Source organism: Dama dama, chromosome 4 (genome assembly GCF_033118175.1).
Source record: "Dama dama isolate Ldn47 chromosome 4, ASM3311817v1, whole genome shotgun sequence".
NCBI classification, from domain to species: Eukaryota; Metazoa; Chordata; class Mammalia; order Artiodactyla; family Cervidae; genus Dama; species Dama dama.
This window is the reverse complement of record NC_083684.1, coordinates 63,762,062-63,777,135: the sequence shown is the minus strand read 5'-3', so window position 1 is coordinate 63,777,135 and position 15,074 is coordinate 63,762,062. Positions and strand designations below refer to the sequence as shown.

The window sequence follows — 15,074 nt, the reverse complement described above, 5'->3', positions numbered from 1 at the left end:
AAGCTAAGCGTTTGTGCAGCGCCCCTGGCGAATAGCAAAAGTGACTTTTGCAAAGTCATGGCCCAATGGGTCAGGTGGGATGAAAATAGGGTGAAATAAGTCCTTTTCGATAGCTTCTCACCATTTTACACCTTCCCACGAAAGGAAGAAAAACGAAGCCCTCATCTGTCAAACCGAACTAGATGGAAAAACGGCTACTACAGGTAAAGAGCCGCGAACCCGGCGCGGAAATATTGCGTCATCGAAGGCTCGCGAGAAGCCAGGATCCGGGTCTCTGGAACCTCTGCTTGTGAACCTCGTCGGCCGCCATCCTTTCATCTTCGCGGGGTCGTGTCTGCTTCAGAGGGTGGTCGCCTGGTTTTAAAACAGCTGTTCCGTGATTTGCCTCCAGCGGTGAAGACAGAAGGCATCCATCAGGTCAGTGTTGAGTTCTGGGCGTGTTTCAGGGCCAGGGAGAGCGGCTTAGGGTGTTTGTTGTTGTTGTTCCAGATTGCGTAGGGGTAGGCGTTGGGGTGAAGCGAGTGGTCTTGCAGCCTGCTGCCTTTTGTGTTTGTGGACCAACCCGGGGATTCGTGTTGAGAGTTTTCCCTGGTGGGGGAGCACACGGGTTACTGTGTTGGATCTGTAACCTAGCTGGACGCCACCAGGCCTTCCTGGCAGAGGCCTTCCCTCATATCCTCTGCTTCAGTTCCTCTCTGAAGTACCTAGATAGTAGTATTTAATGTACGTTTCATGAGTTGTTTTGCAGAGGTTAAAAAGAAAAAAACCTACCCCTCTCCAACAAAGAAAAGATATTAATAAGCTATTCAGTGAGGTAGAGCACAGAACCCCAGGCCTCCTGCAGCCTAAGGACTGATACCATTAACCCCTGTAAAACCACCCTGCTACCTCACTATTAGCCAATTAAAGAATTGTGCACAAGCTGATCTTAGATCCTGAGAACCCCATCCCTCACCTGGCTTTTAAAAGTGCTTTGCCAGATCCCTTCAGGGAGTTAAGGGCTTTTTAGGGCAAGAGCCGTCTTGTCTCATTGCAAGGCCTTGATATAAACCTTTCTCTGTTCCAGACTCCAACCTTTCAGTTTGTTTGGCTTTGCTGTGTCTTGAACATGATTAACAGCAGGACAAATTGGGAGGTCTTTTCTGGAGAGTAACATTTGGGGTGTCTGGTTGGGGGATTGGAACTCGTGTCCGCGTTAGGGACAGCGTTTGGGGAGCTTATTGCATGTTTAATTTTAGATGTGGAGTTTCTGGTCTTGCATCCATGTTTATTATATATTCCTGTTGAAAATACGTTTTCAGGTTCATCCTAAAATCAGGGCTTCCCTGGTACTCAGCAGTAAAGTGTCTACCTGCCAATGCAGGAGACCGAGGTTCGATTCCTGGGTGGGAAAAATCCCTTGGAGAAGGGAACGGCAACCCACTCCAGTATTCTTGGGCTTCCCTTATGGGTCAGCTGGTAAAGAATCCGCCTGCAATATGGGAGACCTGGGTTCGATCCCTGGGTTGGGAAGATCCCCTGGAGAAGGGGAAGGCTACCCACTCCAGTATTCTGGCCTGGAGAATTCCATGGACTGTCGCAAAGAGTTCGGCACAACTGAGCAACTTTCACTTTCCAGTATTCTTGCTTGGCAACTCCCATGGACAGAGGAGCCTGGCAGGCTACAGTCCATGGGTTGGCAAAGAGTCAGACACAACTGAGCAACTAACACGCTTTAAACACTCCTCCAGAAAACAACTCTTGTTAAAGTTTAGTATATTTCATTTTTGGCGTTGGGATCAGGTGTGTAGGTATTGGTATGATTTTATACCTTTTAATCTAATGTCCTATCATAACCATTTGAAAGTTTTATTTCCTTTTAAAAAACTTAAAAAAAGCCAAAAAACAAAAAACTATTGCAGTTATGTTCCATCAAGTGGGTATTTTAATTTGAGAAGAAGCGATACAGATGTAGGTACTACACTTTTAGGAACGTATAAATGGATTCCTTTTAACTCAAGTTTTTTTGTTTCTTTGACGAGCTGTGATTTTTCTATATGTGTTTTGGACATGTTTTATTATGTTTGTTTGTAAACGGGTTATACTTTTGTTGTAACTGTAAATAGTGTCATTTTTTTCCCGTATGACCCCGCTCCCTCTTTTTTGTGTCTTCTAATTTTATGTAATGCACAAGAGTAAAAATATAAAAGATATACTTATTTTGTCACCTCATTCCACTCATGATATTACTAATTGATTCCTTCAAATTGATTTCTTTATGTTTTCTAGTTGAGCATCTTTGTCATCTGCAAATAGAGTTGGCCAGGTGGCAAGTTTATGGACTGGAGTAAGAAAAACCTGCTTCTCCCTCTGACTTGGGTAGGTTAATCTCTGAGTCAGGCTTCATCAATTGTGAAAAAAGCTGTCATAATTCCCATTTTCATAGCTGTTAGAAAGATGAAATGAGCAAAAGTTCTTTGAGTACAAAGCGTAGTATTTAATAGTCTGAATAAATGGTACCTGCACTTTATCAAGTTATTAATCTTTCCTAAAGCCTTCCCACCCACTTTATTGAGATGTTATTGACATAGAACATTCTGTAAGTTTAAAGGTGTACAGTTGTGTTTATTTAATACACTTACGTATTACAAAATGATCACCACCATAAGTTAGCCAACATCTGCATCATGTGACATAATTACCATTTCTTCTTAGTGGTGAGAACACTGAAAATCTACTTTTTTTTTTGTTAACTTTCAAGTGTATGTGCTTAGTTGCTCAGTCATGTCTGACTTTTTGTGAACCCATAGACTGTAGCCCACCAGGCTCTGCTCTCCATGGGGATTCTCCAGGCCAGAATACTGGAATGGGTTGTCCTGCCCAACTCAGGGGTCGAATCCAGGTTATAATACAGTATTTAACTATAATCACCATGCTGTACATTACAGTCCCCTCAAAAGGCTTTTTAATTTTATTTTCATTGATAATTTCTCTCTCTCTTTAAAATTTTCTTTATGTTGCAAGATTTCTCAATATTTTATATTCCTGGAAGAAACCATACCTGTTCATAATGATTTGTTCTTTTAACATGGGACTGAATTCTGTTTGCTTATATTTTGCCAAATATTTTTGCACCTAGAAATCAAAAAGTGTCTTGGATTTGCTTCAGAATAATCCAGTGGTGGTGGGGGTGTAGATAAAACAAATTAGATTTGAGTTGATAATTGTTGAAGTCACACGATGGATGGATGTGTGGAGTTTGATTATGCTGTTCTTTTTTTTTTTTTTTTTTTTTCAATTTTTAAAATTGTGTTTATCTATGGCTGCACTGGGTCTTCATTGCTGCACATGGGCTTTCTCTGGTGTGGCAAGTAGAATCTGCCCTCTAGTTGTGGTGCACGGGGTTTCTCACTGAGGTGGCTTCTCTTGTCGCAGAGCATGAACTCTAGGTACACGGGCTCAGAAGTTGGTGTGCCTGGGCTTAGTTGCCCCAAGGCATGTGGAATCTTTCTGGACCGTGGATTGAACCCATGTCCCCTGCATTGGCAGGCAGCCTCTTAAGCACTGAACCACCAGGGGAGTCCCTGAGTATACGGTTTTCTGTGGGGGTTTTTTGTACCTGAGGTTTAAATTACTGTTCCTTCTTTTGCTTGAAATTAAAAAAAAAGATTGTGAAAATGTATAAGTGAAACTGATCTGTACTTTTCTTTAAAAGCTTTTTTCAAGTGTTAACACCCAAAATTAAAGACTAGAATATTACAGAAATAAAAACCAAATAAAAAAAGAACAGAATATTATAGGGACTTCCTTGGCAGTCCAGTGGTTAAGACTCTGCCCTACCACTACAGAGGCATGGGTTCAATTCCTGGGCATCCCTGGTTGGGAAACTAAGATCTCACATGCCAAACAGCATGGCTAAAAAAAATGAAGAGAGTATTCTAATGCCCTAGAAGCCTCCACCTCCTAATCTCCCTCCACTCCAGAGGCAGTTACTTTCCTAAAAACATATTAAATTTGCCTATTAACTTTATGTAAGTGGAATCATACATTACCTGTTCTCTTGTGTCTGGCTTCTTATGTTCAATATTTTGTTGTGAAATTCATCTAAGTTATTGCATATAGCAATAGATCATTTCTTTTCATTGCTATTAGTATTCCACTGTGTGAAAGTAAAAGAAATTGTTAGTTCCTCAGTTGTGCCTGCCTCTTTGTGACCCCATGCACTGTAGCCCCCCAGGCTCCTCTGTGGAATTCTCCAGGCAAGAGTTCTGGAGTGGGTAGCCATTCCCTTCTCCAGGGAATCGTCCCTACTCAGGGACTGAACCCAGGTCTCCTGCATTGCAGGTGGATTCTTTACCATCTCATTTCTTTTTATTGCTCAGTCATGTCTTGATTCTTGCAACCCCGTGGACTGTAACCATCAGGCTTCTCTGTCCATGGAATTCTCTTGCCTCTCCAGGCAAGAAACTGGAATGGGTTGCCATTTCCTACTCCACTATATTATATATATGTACAGGCAATGGCAACCCACTCCAGTACTCTTTCCTGGAAAATCTCATGGGCAGGGGAGCCTGGTGGGCTGCAGTCCATGGGGTCGCGAAGAGTCAGACACAACTGAGCGACTTCACTTTCACTTTTCACTTTCATGCATTGGAGAAGGAAATGGCAGCCCGCTCCAGTATTTTTGCCTGGAGAATCCCAGGGACGGTGGAGCCTGGTGGGCTGCCGTCTCAGGGGTCACACAGAGTTGGACACGACTGAAGCGACTTAGCAGCACGTTCTGTTATATTCTTTTCCAGTACTGTTTATTGTAAAGTACTGAATATATAGTTCCCTGTGCTATACAGTAAGACCTTGTTGTTTATAGAGCCAACATTTTTGTACTTCATTTTTCCTGAACTGGATCTCTGTGAGATCTTAGCCATGGACAAGACCATGAGCTGGTTTTTATTTCCCATCTTCTCTTCCACTTTCACTCTCTTCCAACTTTGTCAAAAAAGGCATTCATCTCACCCATTTCATATGTTTCTGTGGGACCCATTCCCGTGATAGAAAAGCTTTCAGGGAGTTAAAGAGACTTGAACTATTGGGACATTCTGTTAGAGTGATTACTCGTGGCTAGGGAGAGCTGTGGCCACAGGTTCAGTCATTGAATTTGCTCTTGAATCCACAGGTTCTAGTCTACAGGACCATCTTCAGTAATAGAAGAAGGAGGCTCCAGTCTTGGGAGATCATGGATTCTGGCAGCAGCCTGACCTGAGATCCCTGACCATAACCTCCAGGCAGGTCTGGAAAGAGAGAAGACAGAACACACCCTGGAGTTACGCCCCCTTTCTTAAGAACTGGAGAAGATGAACAAGGTCCAGGTGAGGTTTGTGTTATCTGTTTTACTCCTTTGTTTCCCAGGGGGCGTGTGGAAGCTTCTAAAAAGCAGTCTGGTGAAATGAGAGCAGTATGAAGTGAAAAGTGAAAGTGATGGTCACTCAGTAGTGTCAGACTCTTTGGGACTCCCATGGACTGTAGCCCACCAGGCTCCTCTGTCTGTGGAATTCTCCAGGCAAGAATACTGGAGTGGGTAGCCATTCCCTTTTCTAGAGGATCTTCCCAACCCAGGGACTGAACCCTGGTGTCCTCCATTGCAGGCAGATATTTTACCGTCTGAGCCACCAGGAAAGCCCTGAGAAGGGTATATGTTAATAAAAATTAGGATCTGCTGTACAGTAAGCTTAGGCTAAAATCTTAAAATAGAAGCAGATTCTTCCCTTATAACTTCTTAAACCCAGTTTCAGAAAATGAAGTCAGAGCCAATTATTCTTGGTTTGATCTTTGTATTTTTAATTCATAGCTCCATTCACGTGCACGAGGTTTAAGCACACAAAAGTCTTTGCATCAAAAGAGAATATCCTCTTGTACCTTTTTCTCACCAAAGAGTAGCATGTTAATAATTTGGGTCTCCCATCAAATTCATGTTTGGTAACATATATCTATATTTATATTAATTTACATATATCTTAATATATGCATTTCTATATGCATACATATGTAAACTTATAGATGTGTAGCTGAATATATTAGAGTTTTTCACATGTCTGGGATGAGACAATATACTATTTGGGGGCTTGATTCTTTTCATTTAAGAGAATGCCTTGAAGATCATTGATACTAGTATATTTAAATCCATCTCATTGATTTTAACGTTTGCATAATATTTCATAGCATGGAGGTATAGGATACCCTGTCTGCCTCTGATAGACATCTAAATTAATAACAGATTTTTCACTCATATGAACAAAGGCATTCTTAACTGCACAGTGTCTTTTATTTCTGTGCAAATATTATCTTAGTTCTTTTCTAGGCTGGGAAGGACTAATTTGTAGAATTCCGCAGGGCTGTGGTTTGAGTTTTGTGTGCCCCCACAGTTCGTATGTTGACATTTTAACCCTTCAAAGATGATGGTATTAGGAGGTGGAGGCATTTGGAGGTGTGTAGGTCAGTCATGAGGGTGAGGTCTTCACAAATGGGATGAGTGTCCTTATAAGAGAGAACACACAGGGATCCCTCACCCTTCCCTATGAGAACCCAGTGAAAAGGTGCCCTCTGTGAACCAGGGAGCGGGCCCACACTAAAATGTGGCCATTATGGCCTTTGATCCCAGACTTCCCAGCTGCCACAACTGTGAGAAATAAATTTGTTTTTATAAGCTACCCAGTCTGTGGTATTTTATTTATAGCAACCCAAGTGGACTAAGACACAGTCACGGGCTTTCCCTGGTGGCTCATTGGTAAAGAACCTGCCTGCCAACGCAGGGGACACAGGTTCAATCCCTGGGCCAGGAAGATCCCACATTGCTACAGAGCTAGGCCCGAGCACCACAACTACTGAGCATGTGCTCTGGAACCCGGGAGGCGCAACTGCTAAAGCCCTCTGGCCTAGAGCCTGTGCTCTGCAACAAGGGAAGCCGTGACCCTGAGAGGCCCACACACCACAGCTAGGGAGTGGCCCCCACAGCTAGAGAAAAGCCCATGCAGCAACAAAGACACAGCACAAAAATAAATAAATAAATACAGATTTTCTTTAAAAAAGACACATGGTCTATCCTCTGTGAAATAGCCACAGCCACAGTGCACATGATTTATCATGGGGAAGATAAACAGAATGTGTTCCTGAGACTTCTGTGGTGGTCTAGTGGTTAGGATTCTGGGCTTTCACTGCTGTGATCCAGGTTCAGTCCCTGATCAGGGAACTGAGATCCCATGAGCTGTGTCGTACGGCCAAAGAATAAAATAAAAATGAGGTCTCTGCTGATTTATAAAAAAATAAAAGAACATGTTCTTACTCTTTTTTTCCACATCACATATTCCACTGCAAATTGCGCTGGGATTTGTTATTACAGGGCTCTGTGTCATTCGAGGACGTGGCTGTGGGCTTCAGCCAGGAGGAGTGGCAGCTCCTGGGCCCATCTCAGAAGGCCCTGTGCTGGGACGTCATGTTGGAGAACTACTGCAACCTAGTGTCAGTAGGTAAGGGCAGCATGTGCTCGGGCCACCCGGGATGGCGGTTCTCCTGCTCTCTGTCCGTCTCTGGCTCAAGCCATGCCTGCTTCGCCTCCACCCTACTCAAGTGACTGACCTCCCCATCTACAGACTTACCCCAGCCCCGGCTAATGCCCATTCTAGCTTTAGATCAGAATGTCTCCACTATGAGAGCTTATCGCAGGGGTGGTGATGGGTGTGCCCCTCTGCTGGTTTCCCTGGTAACCAAATGAGTCAACCTGACATCAATTTCCCGTGTAACTGGTAATGCACCCCTCACCCCAGCAAAGACTGCCACCATGTCCTGCCTGCCACGTACCACACACAGTGGGGTGTTGCTCCAGGACTTTGCATCAGACAAGTAAGCTCCTCCCTCCGTTAAACCATTGACGTCTCTGTCCCTGACTCCAGGCTCTTTTTCTGTGGTTTGAACTTGGATGAGTCTGGGGCTTAGAGGACTGCAGGGTGCAGCCCAGCAGACAGCATTATAGTCAGTTGCTTTTTCTTCCTCATTCAGTGAAATCTATAGGGTTCCTGGAATGTTGTATTTTATGGGTGGGACTAAAGCACTGTAGGTCCTAGAATGCATGTTCTCCCTTTCTAAGTTAAAGGTTTTTACTTTACCAAAATACAAAGGATGTGGTCCCCGAAATCAAATTTTCTACAGTTCTCGTAGATCACCCTGGCTCAAATGCTCAGCACCAGCCATCCCGTGATTTCCCATTTACAGGATATCAGGCTCCCAAACCAGATTCACTCTTTCAGTTGGAACAAGGACGACCCCCGTGGAAGGTCAAGGGAGCAGCCCTGAGTCCAGCCTGCCCAGGTGAGTAAGCACAAACCAAGAAGGTGGGAAGAAACGACATGAAAATTCAGTTAGTCAGTGACAGGTTAACACTTCTGAAATGTTATCTAGAGAACTTCCCTGATACCAGTTGGTGGCCCAATAGCCTAACACCTTTCTGCATGTTTTTATTAGGGCTCTTCTTCTTTGCCTGCTATTAAAGGATGATGTCTTCTTTTTTACAGTTTTCTGGATCTTACTGTGGTCTGTGTCATCCAAGACCTGGAGGTCTTAAGCTGGTTCCGTGCCTCCCGGCATGCTCCCTCATGCCTTGTCCTTTGCTTTGTCTGCAGGGGCTCACTTCCTGTCCTCCACCTTCCTCACTATGAGGTCGCTCTCACCACCCATACAGATTGCTTTGCGCTTAGCACTGCTCCCTGCCTCTGCAGTATCACCTCCCCTTTTGACAGAGCTGTTCTCCCTCCCTGACAACCCACCTCACCTTCATTCATCTGAAAACCACACACACCTTGTCTCCCAGGGGACCTCTGTCTACTGCTTGACCCTCCGCTTCCCCAACTTTCAGGTTATGGTTTTTGTTGTTAATCTTCTGTTAAAAGTTTGACTCAGTCTCAGGGCCTCAGCTTTCTGTTCTCTGCTGGAGGGTCCCAGGTTGACTCCTGCTAATGTCTGACCTACACTCTAACCCTCTGCGTGTTGCCAGCCACCAGGGCCGCTGGCCTGTAGTACTCTACTTCCTGTGTGTGAGACCAGAATCCTTTGTTCTCCCAGATACTGTCTTCGCCCTCAGAGTGTGTGTTCACACATAGAGAAGATTTAAGCTCTCTGACAGATATTCCTGGGTTGACAACTCTCTTTCTATAGTCTAATCTGCCCTCTCATGCTGCATTTTACCTGCATCCAAAGTAATTATCCTGTGAAATCCTTTTTCCTTCAGTTTCATGAATGAGATCATTTTTCCTCCTGGTGAATCCTTTTCCTCCCCATGCGTTTTGTTTAGGTGCTACCATATTGCTCTGCCTTTCAGTTACCTTGAGTCTTCCCTATTTGGCTCTGTTATTTCTGTGGTAGTCCAGTGGTTAAGGCTCCATGCTTCCTCTGCAGGGGTCACAGGTTCGATCCCTGGTCAGGGAACTGAGGTCCCACATGGCATAGGACATGCCCCACCCCCCCCAACCTCAAAAAAAAATTGAAAAGGCATTCTGTATGGATTCCAGGTGCCTTCTTTTGGGCTTCCCTGGTGGCTCAGATGGTAAAGAATCTGCCCGCAATGCAGGATACCTGGGTTCGAGTCCTGGGTCAGGAAGATCCCTTAGAGAAGGAAGTGGCTACCCACTCCAGTATTCTTGTCTAGAGAATTCCGTGGACAGAGGAGCCTGGCGGGCTACAGTCCATGGAGTCACAAAGAGTTGGACACGACAGAGTGACTAACACTAACTAACTGCTGTTCCTGTTTAATTTTGTTTTATAATACTGTCATTTTTTTCACAGAGCATAGGATACACTTCCATGTAGACGTTTCTCTTAGACTGAGATCTTATAAGAGCTAACTCAAACCATGGCATTTTTTTTTTTTTTAAACCATGGCATTTTTATACTCCATTCCCCCCCTAGAATTATCATGGATGTTTTCATTGTTCTTTTTCCTAGAAGAAATGTGGGAGATTGATCCTATGCAGTGGCACCCAGAAAACCAAAACAGGATTATAACTTTGGAAAAATGTCCACAAAGTTATGCAAATAATTTTAATTTATGCAAAAGCCTTGTTCCTTTAACACAAAGACACAGTAAGATTGGCTCACACTGTAAAAGTCTGAAGTCACTGTTAGGTTTAGTTTTTGGGAATAGAAGATACTCAGGAAAGGATTCTGATGGGTTCAGTGGGTATGGAAAATCATCTGTCTGCCTCCAGGATAATAAAACTCTTAGTGGAATCAGATACTATGGTTGTGTGAAACCCAGTAGCACTAAATCACCGCTCAGTGGCCGTCAGAAAACTTATTCAGGAAAGAAGCCATATGCATGCAGTGAGTGTGGGAAGGCATTCTCCAGGAAGGCACAGCTCATTAGACATCAGACAACTGAAAGGGGAGAGAAGCCCCCACAGATGCAGCACATGTGGGAAAGCATTCATGAAGATTCAGCTCACTGAACATCAGAGAACTCATATGGGAGAGAAGCCCCATGAATGTAATGAATGTGGGAAAACCTTTTCCAGAAGGTCGCAGCTCATGGTCCACCAGAGAAGTCACACAGGAGAGAAACCCTGTGGGATGTGGTGAGTGTGGAAAAGCCTTCAGCCAGAGGTGCCGGCCCAAGAGACATCAGTGCTCTCACACCGGAGAGAAACTATATGGCTGCCGTGTGTGTGGGAAGGCCTTTTCCCAAAAGGCTTACCTCATTGCCCATCAGAGACTCCACACAGGAGAGAAGCCCTATGAGTGCCGCAAATGCAAAAGAATCTTCTTTTTTAAGTCTGACCTGACCAAGCATCAGAGAATTCACACAGGAGAGAAACCGTATGAGTGCAGTGACTGCAAAAAGGCCTTCCGAAGTAAGGCAAAGCTCATTCAGCACCAGCAAACTCACACCAGAGAGAGACCGTACAGCTGCAGTGAATGCGGCAAAGTTGGCCCACATGTTCTCATCAAACATAAGAAGACTCACTGGGGAGAGAAAGCTGTAGATTCCCCAGAGCTGAAGAAGCCCTCCTCCAGGCGTCATAGCTCTTTATGCCTGAGCAAACTCGTTACAGGAGCAAAGCCCTGTGAACACAGTGCCTGCGGAGATGGTGTCTTCGGGAACCCAGTCCTTATTAAACAGTGAGCTGCTAAGGGGCAGAAACGGTGATTGTGGCCCAGCCTTTTCTAAGAAGTCAGGCCTCAGTAGATAATCGGGGGTTTACCCAGGGAATAAGCCTCGGAAATGCACTGAATGTGACCACCCCTTCAGTAACAAATTGTGTCTTATGTGTTACAGATACCGCATAGCAAGAAAAATCCTCGGGTATCAGAGATGGGGGAAAGCCTTGAGCCAGAATCTTCCCCACACTCATTATGTATCAGTGCTCACTTAGGGCAGAAATGCCGGACTTCCCTCGTGGTTCAGTGGTTAAGACTCCAAGCTTCCAGTGCAAGAGGTGCAGGTTCCATCCCTGCACTAAGGGACTAAGATCCCACAGGCTGTTGTGGGGTGCAGCCAAAAAAAGAAAAAAGTTGATGTCAGGACAAAAGTGCCGTGGATGCAGTGGTCGTAGAGAACATGTCTATGAAAAGTTAGACTTAGTAAATATCAATGAGATCACATGGAGCAGAAATGTAGTTCTCGTGGGGAACCCATTTCCCAGAGGTGATATCCCAGTGGGTTTCAAAGAGTTCCCACGGGACCGAAACCTTAGGAAAGAGTGGGATGGTCTTCAGTGATCAATTATACCTTCTCACTTGTCAGAGAAGGATAGAAAGACAACCTTAGAGGTGCTGAAAGTGGAAAAAACTCATTTATAAAATGTGGAAGAATGCATAGAAAAGAGAAATCCCCTGAAAGCCATAAAAAAAGGAAATCAAACTAAGTTGTGTATCACAGTTTTACCTTGGGAAATGGGGAGAGACTTCTAAGTAAAGGAAATCTTAGACGTCAGGAATTGCACTATGGAGTGAAAACCTCAGAATATAATGAATGTAAAAGTACAGCTGTATTAATTTCTTGTGGCTGCTGTAACCAGTTTTCACAAACTCAGTGTTTCAGAATAACACAGTGTATTAGTCCAGAGATCTGAAATCCAAAATGCATCTCTCTGGGCTTAAAAACAAGGTTGTTGCAGGGTCACATTTCTTTATGGAGGTTCTAGAGCAGACTCGGTTTCTTTGTTTTCCCAGCTTCTAGAAGCTCCCCAGATTCTGTGACTTTTGGCCCCTTTCCTTCCTTAAGGCCAGTGATGACTGATCAACTCTTCCATCTCTCATTTTTCTGCCTCCTCCTTCCATACTTAAGGACCCTTGTGATTACATTGGGCCCACCCAGAAAATTCAAAATAATCTCCTATCTTAAAATCAGTTAATTAGCATCTTTAACTCCATCTACTAACTTGTGTCCCCTTTGCTTTATAATACAGCATATTCACAAGTCCTGGATATAAGGATGTAGACATCTTTGGGAGGCCATTATGCTGCCTATCAAAGGCTACCCTTTGGCACCCAATGGTTTGTGTCCATCCCACGTGTAAAATGGATTCACCCTATCCCACCATCTCCAAGTGTCTCAGCCTGTTACAGGACCAACTCAGAGTCCAAAATCTCACCTAAAATGGATCCACTCAGGAGTGTGAAATCTCACCTTCTAAAGCTAATATTGGTGAGCCTCTGGGTATAATCTGCCCTGGGGCACGGTTTCTCTCTGTGAACCTTAAAACTCTAGAAACAATTTATTTGGCCCTAAAATGGCTTAATGCCATCTTCTGCCTTAATTCCCCTTCACCATACAATGTAACAGATTTCCAGATTCTGGAAATTGGGACATGAACATATTTGGGGTTTGCCATGATATTGCCTACCCCAAAAACATTAGATTTCAGAGAGTTTGCACTTCAGTAAATTCCTGCCTACCCCTTCAATAAATTTGGAACAGCATGTTCCCAGTGAAGCAGTTATCTAAAGTAATTATGATCTAAGTACATTAACTTTTTTTTTCTTTAATCAGAGAATCTTGTACTAATTCTTAGACGTGAACACCATGGAATGCTCTTGAAACATATGAATCAAATTGTCAGCACTGGAAAAGAACTCTCTCCTAATGGAACATGAGATTTTTGCTGCTGGAAATACTACCAAACATACATTTGTGTCTATACATTGTATCTATCTATCTATCTTAATAGATTAATATATCCACATATAAAATTCCATGGGCAGAGGATCCTGGTGGGCTACAGTCCATTTTAATCAGCAGAATTACCAAGAAAAAGTATAAAAATATGAAACACAAAACACTAAGCAGACCGTGAAAAGGACGCTTGTTTGCATTAGGAGAACTGAAATAAGACAGCAGCATTTTGTTCAGGCTCAGCCGGGATCATGTACATCGGGTGACTCAAGTTATTTGTTGCTCAAATTATTGGCTATGCTGTCTGCAGATGTTCATGAAAGTGCTGTGATTATTGATTTTGGGTTAAAAAGAAATTTTAGCAGTCAGGTGAATTCACGGTTAAATCCATGAATAATGAAAACTGACTGAACTTTATTTTTAAATTTTTCTGCTGGTTTATGTACATCTAAATGGTCATTTTAATAATATCCTTTCTACATATTTTAGATATCCTGTTTCTCAATACAGTAAACCTTTATATTAAACATTCATATTATCTTGTGCTGATAATTCCTGTATGTGTAGTCATTTCATATCTGATTCTGTTATTTGTTCTGTCTGTTGAAAAGTTTCCAAAAGCTCCTTGAGGGCAGATTTTTGCTGTGTTTATATGTTAGCACTTAGTTCTTCACCTTTTAAATAGTTGTCTGAGATGTTTTATAGAGACATTTTATATCCCTGTTTTAGGGATATTTTACCTCTAAGATATAGTGAATATGCTTTTGAGAAACTTCTGATTTACTAGACTAGTTGATAATTAAGTGTTCAATTGCAAAATCAGTATAAGGGCATTTTACTTCTTTTCATAGTAACTGATGAAAACTGTTACCCAGAAAGAGAGCGCCTTGGTAACTTATGCTGAAAACAGCCACCTGTAGGTCTTTTGCTCATTAGTAATGATCACCACAGGCTTCCCAGGTGGTGCCATGGGAAAGAATCCACCTGCCAATGCAGGAGGCCCAAGAGACATGGGTTCAATTCCTAGGTTGGGAAGATCCCCTGGAGGAGGAAATGGCAACCCACTCCAGTATTCTTGCCTGGAAAAATTCCATGCACAGAGGAGCCTGGCAGGCTGTAGTCCATGGGATCACAAAGAGTCGGATACAATTGAGCACACATACATACTCAAAATGATCACCACACACTGGAAGAAGAATGTGTGATAATTAATAGGGACTGGTGTTATTTGACGGAGAAGGCAGTGGCACCCCACTCCGTTACTCTTGCCTGGAAAATCCCATGGACGGAGGAGCCTGGTGGGCTGTGGTCCATGGGGTCGCTGAGAGTCAGACACGATAGAGCGACGTCACTTTCACGTTTCACTTTCATGCATTGGAGAAGGAAATGGCAACCCATTGCAGTATTCTTGCCTGGAGAATCCCAGGGATAGGGGAGCCTGGTGGGCTGCCGTCTGTGGGGTCTCACAGAGTCGCACACGACTGAAGTGACTTAGCAGCAGCAGCAGCAGCAGCAGTGTCATTTGAGGATATTTCCATGGACTTCACCTGGGAAGCGGGCTTCCCTGGTGTCTCAGATGGTAAAGCATCTGCCTGTAATGGCAGAGACCTAGGTTCAATTCCTGGGTTGGGAATATCCCCTGGAGAAGGAAATGGCAACCCACTCCAGTACTCTTGCCGGGAAAATTCGATGGACAGAGGAGCCTGGAAGGCTACAGTCCATGGGGTCGTAAAGAGTTGGACATGACCGAGCTACTTCACTTCTACTTCTTCACCTGGGAGGAGTAGCAGCCACTAGGTTCTGCTTAGAAGAGCCAACATCAGGATGTGTTACTGGAGAACTCTAGTAACCTGTGACACTAGTTAATGATTGCCCTGTGTCATTCAGAACACAGCCAATAGCCTTTCCTTTTTTAGTTGCCCTAACATCCAAAGAGCCT

General features: G+C 43.8%; 1 pseudogene; it reads left to right on the top strand.

Moving 5' to 3' along the window:
* Window positions 1-272: 272 nt before the first annotated feature.
* LOC133054761 (zinc finger protein 577-like) lies at window positions 273-11,777 on the top strand (annotated as a pseudogene).
* Window positions 11,778-15,074: the final 3,297 nt, after the last annotated feature.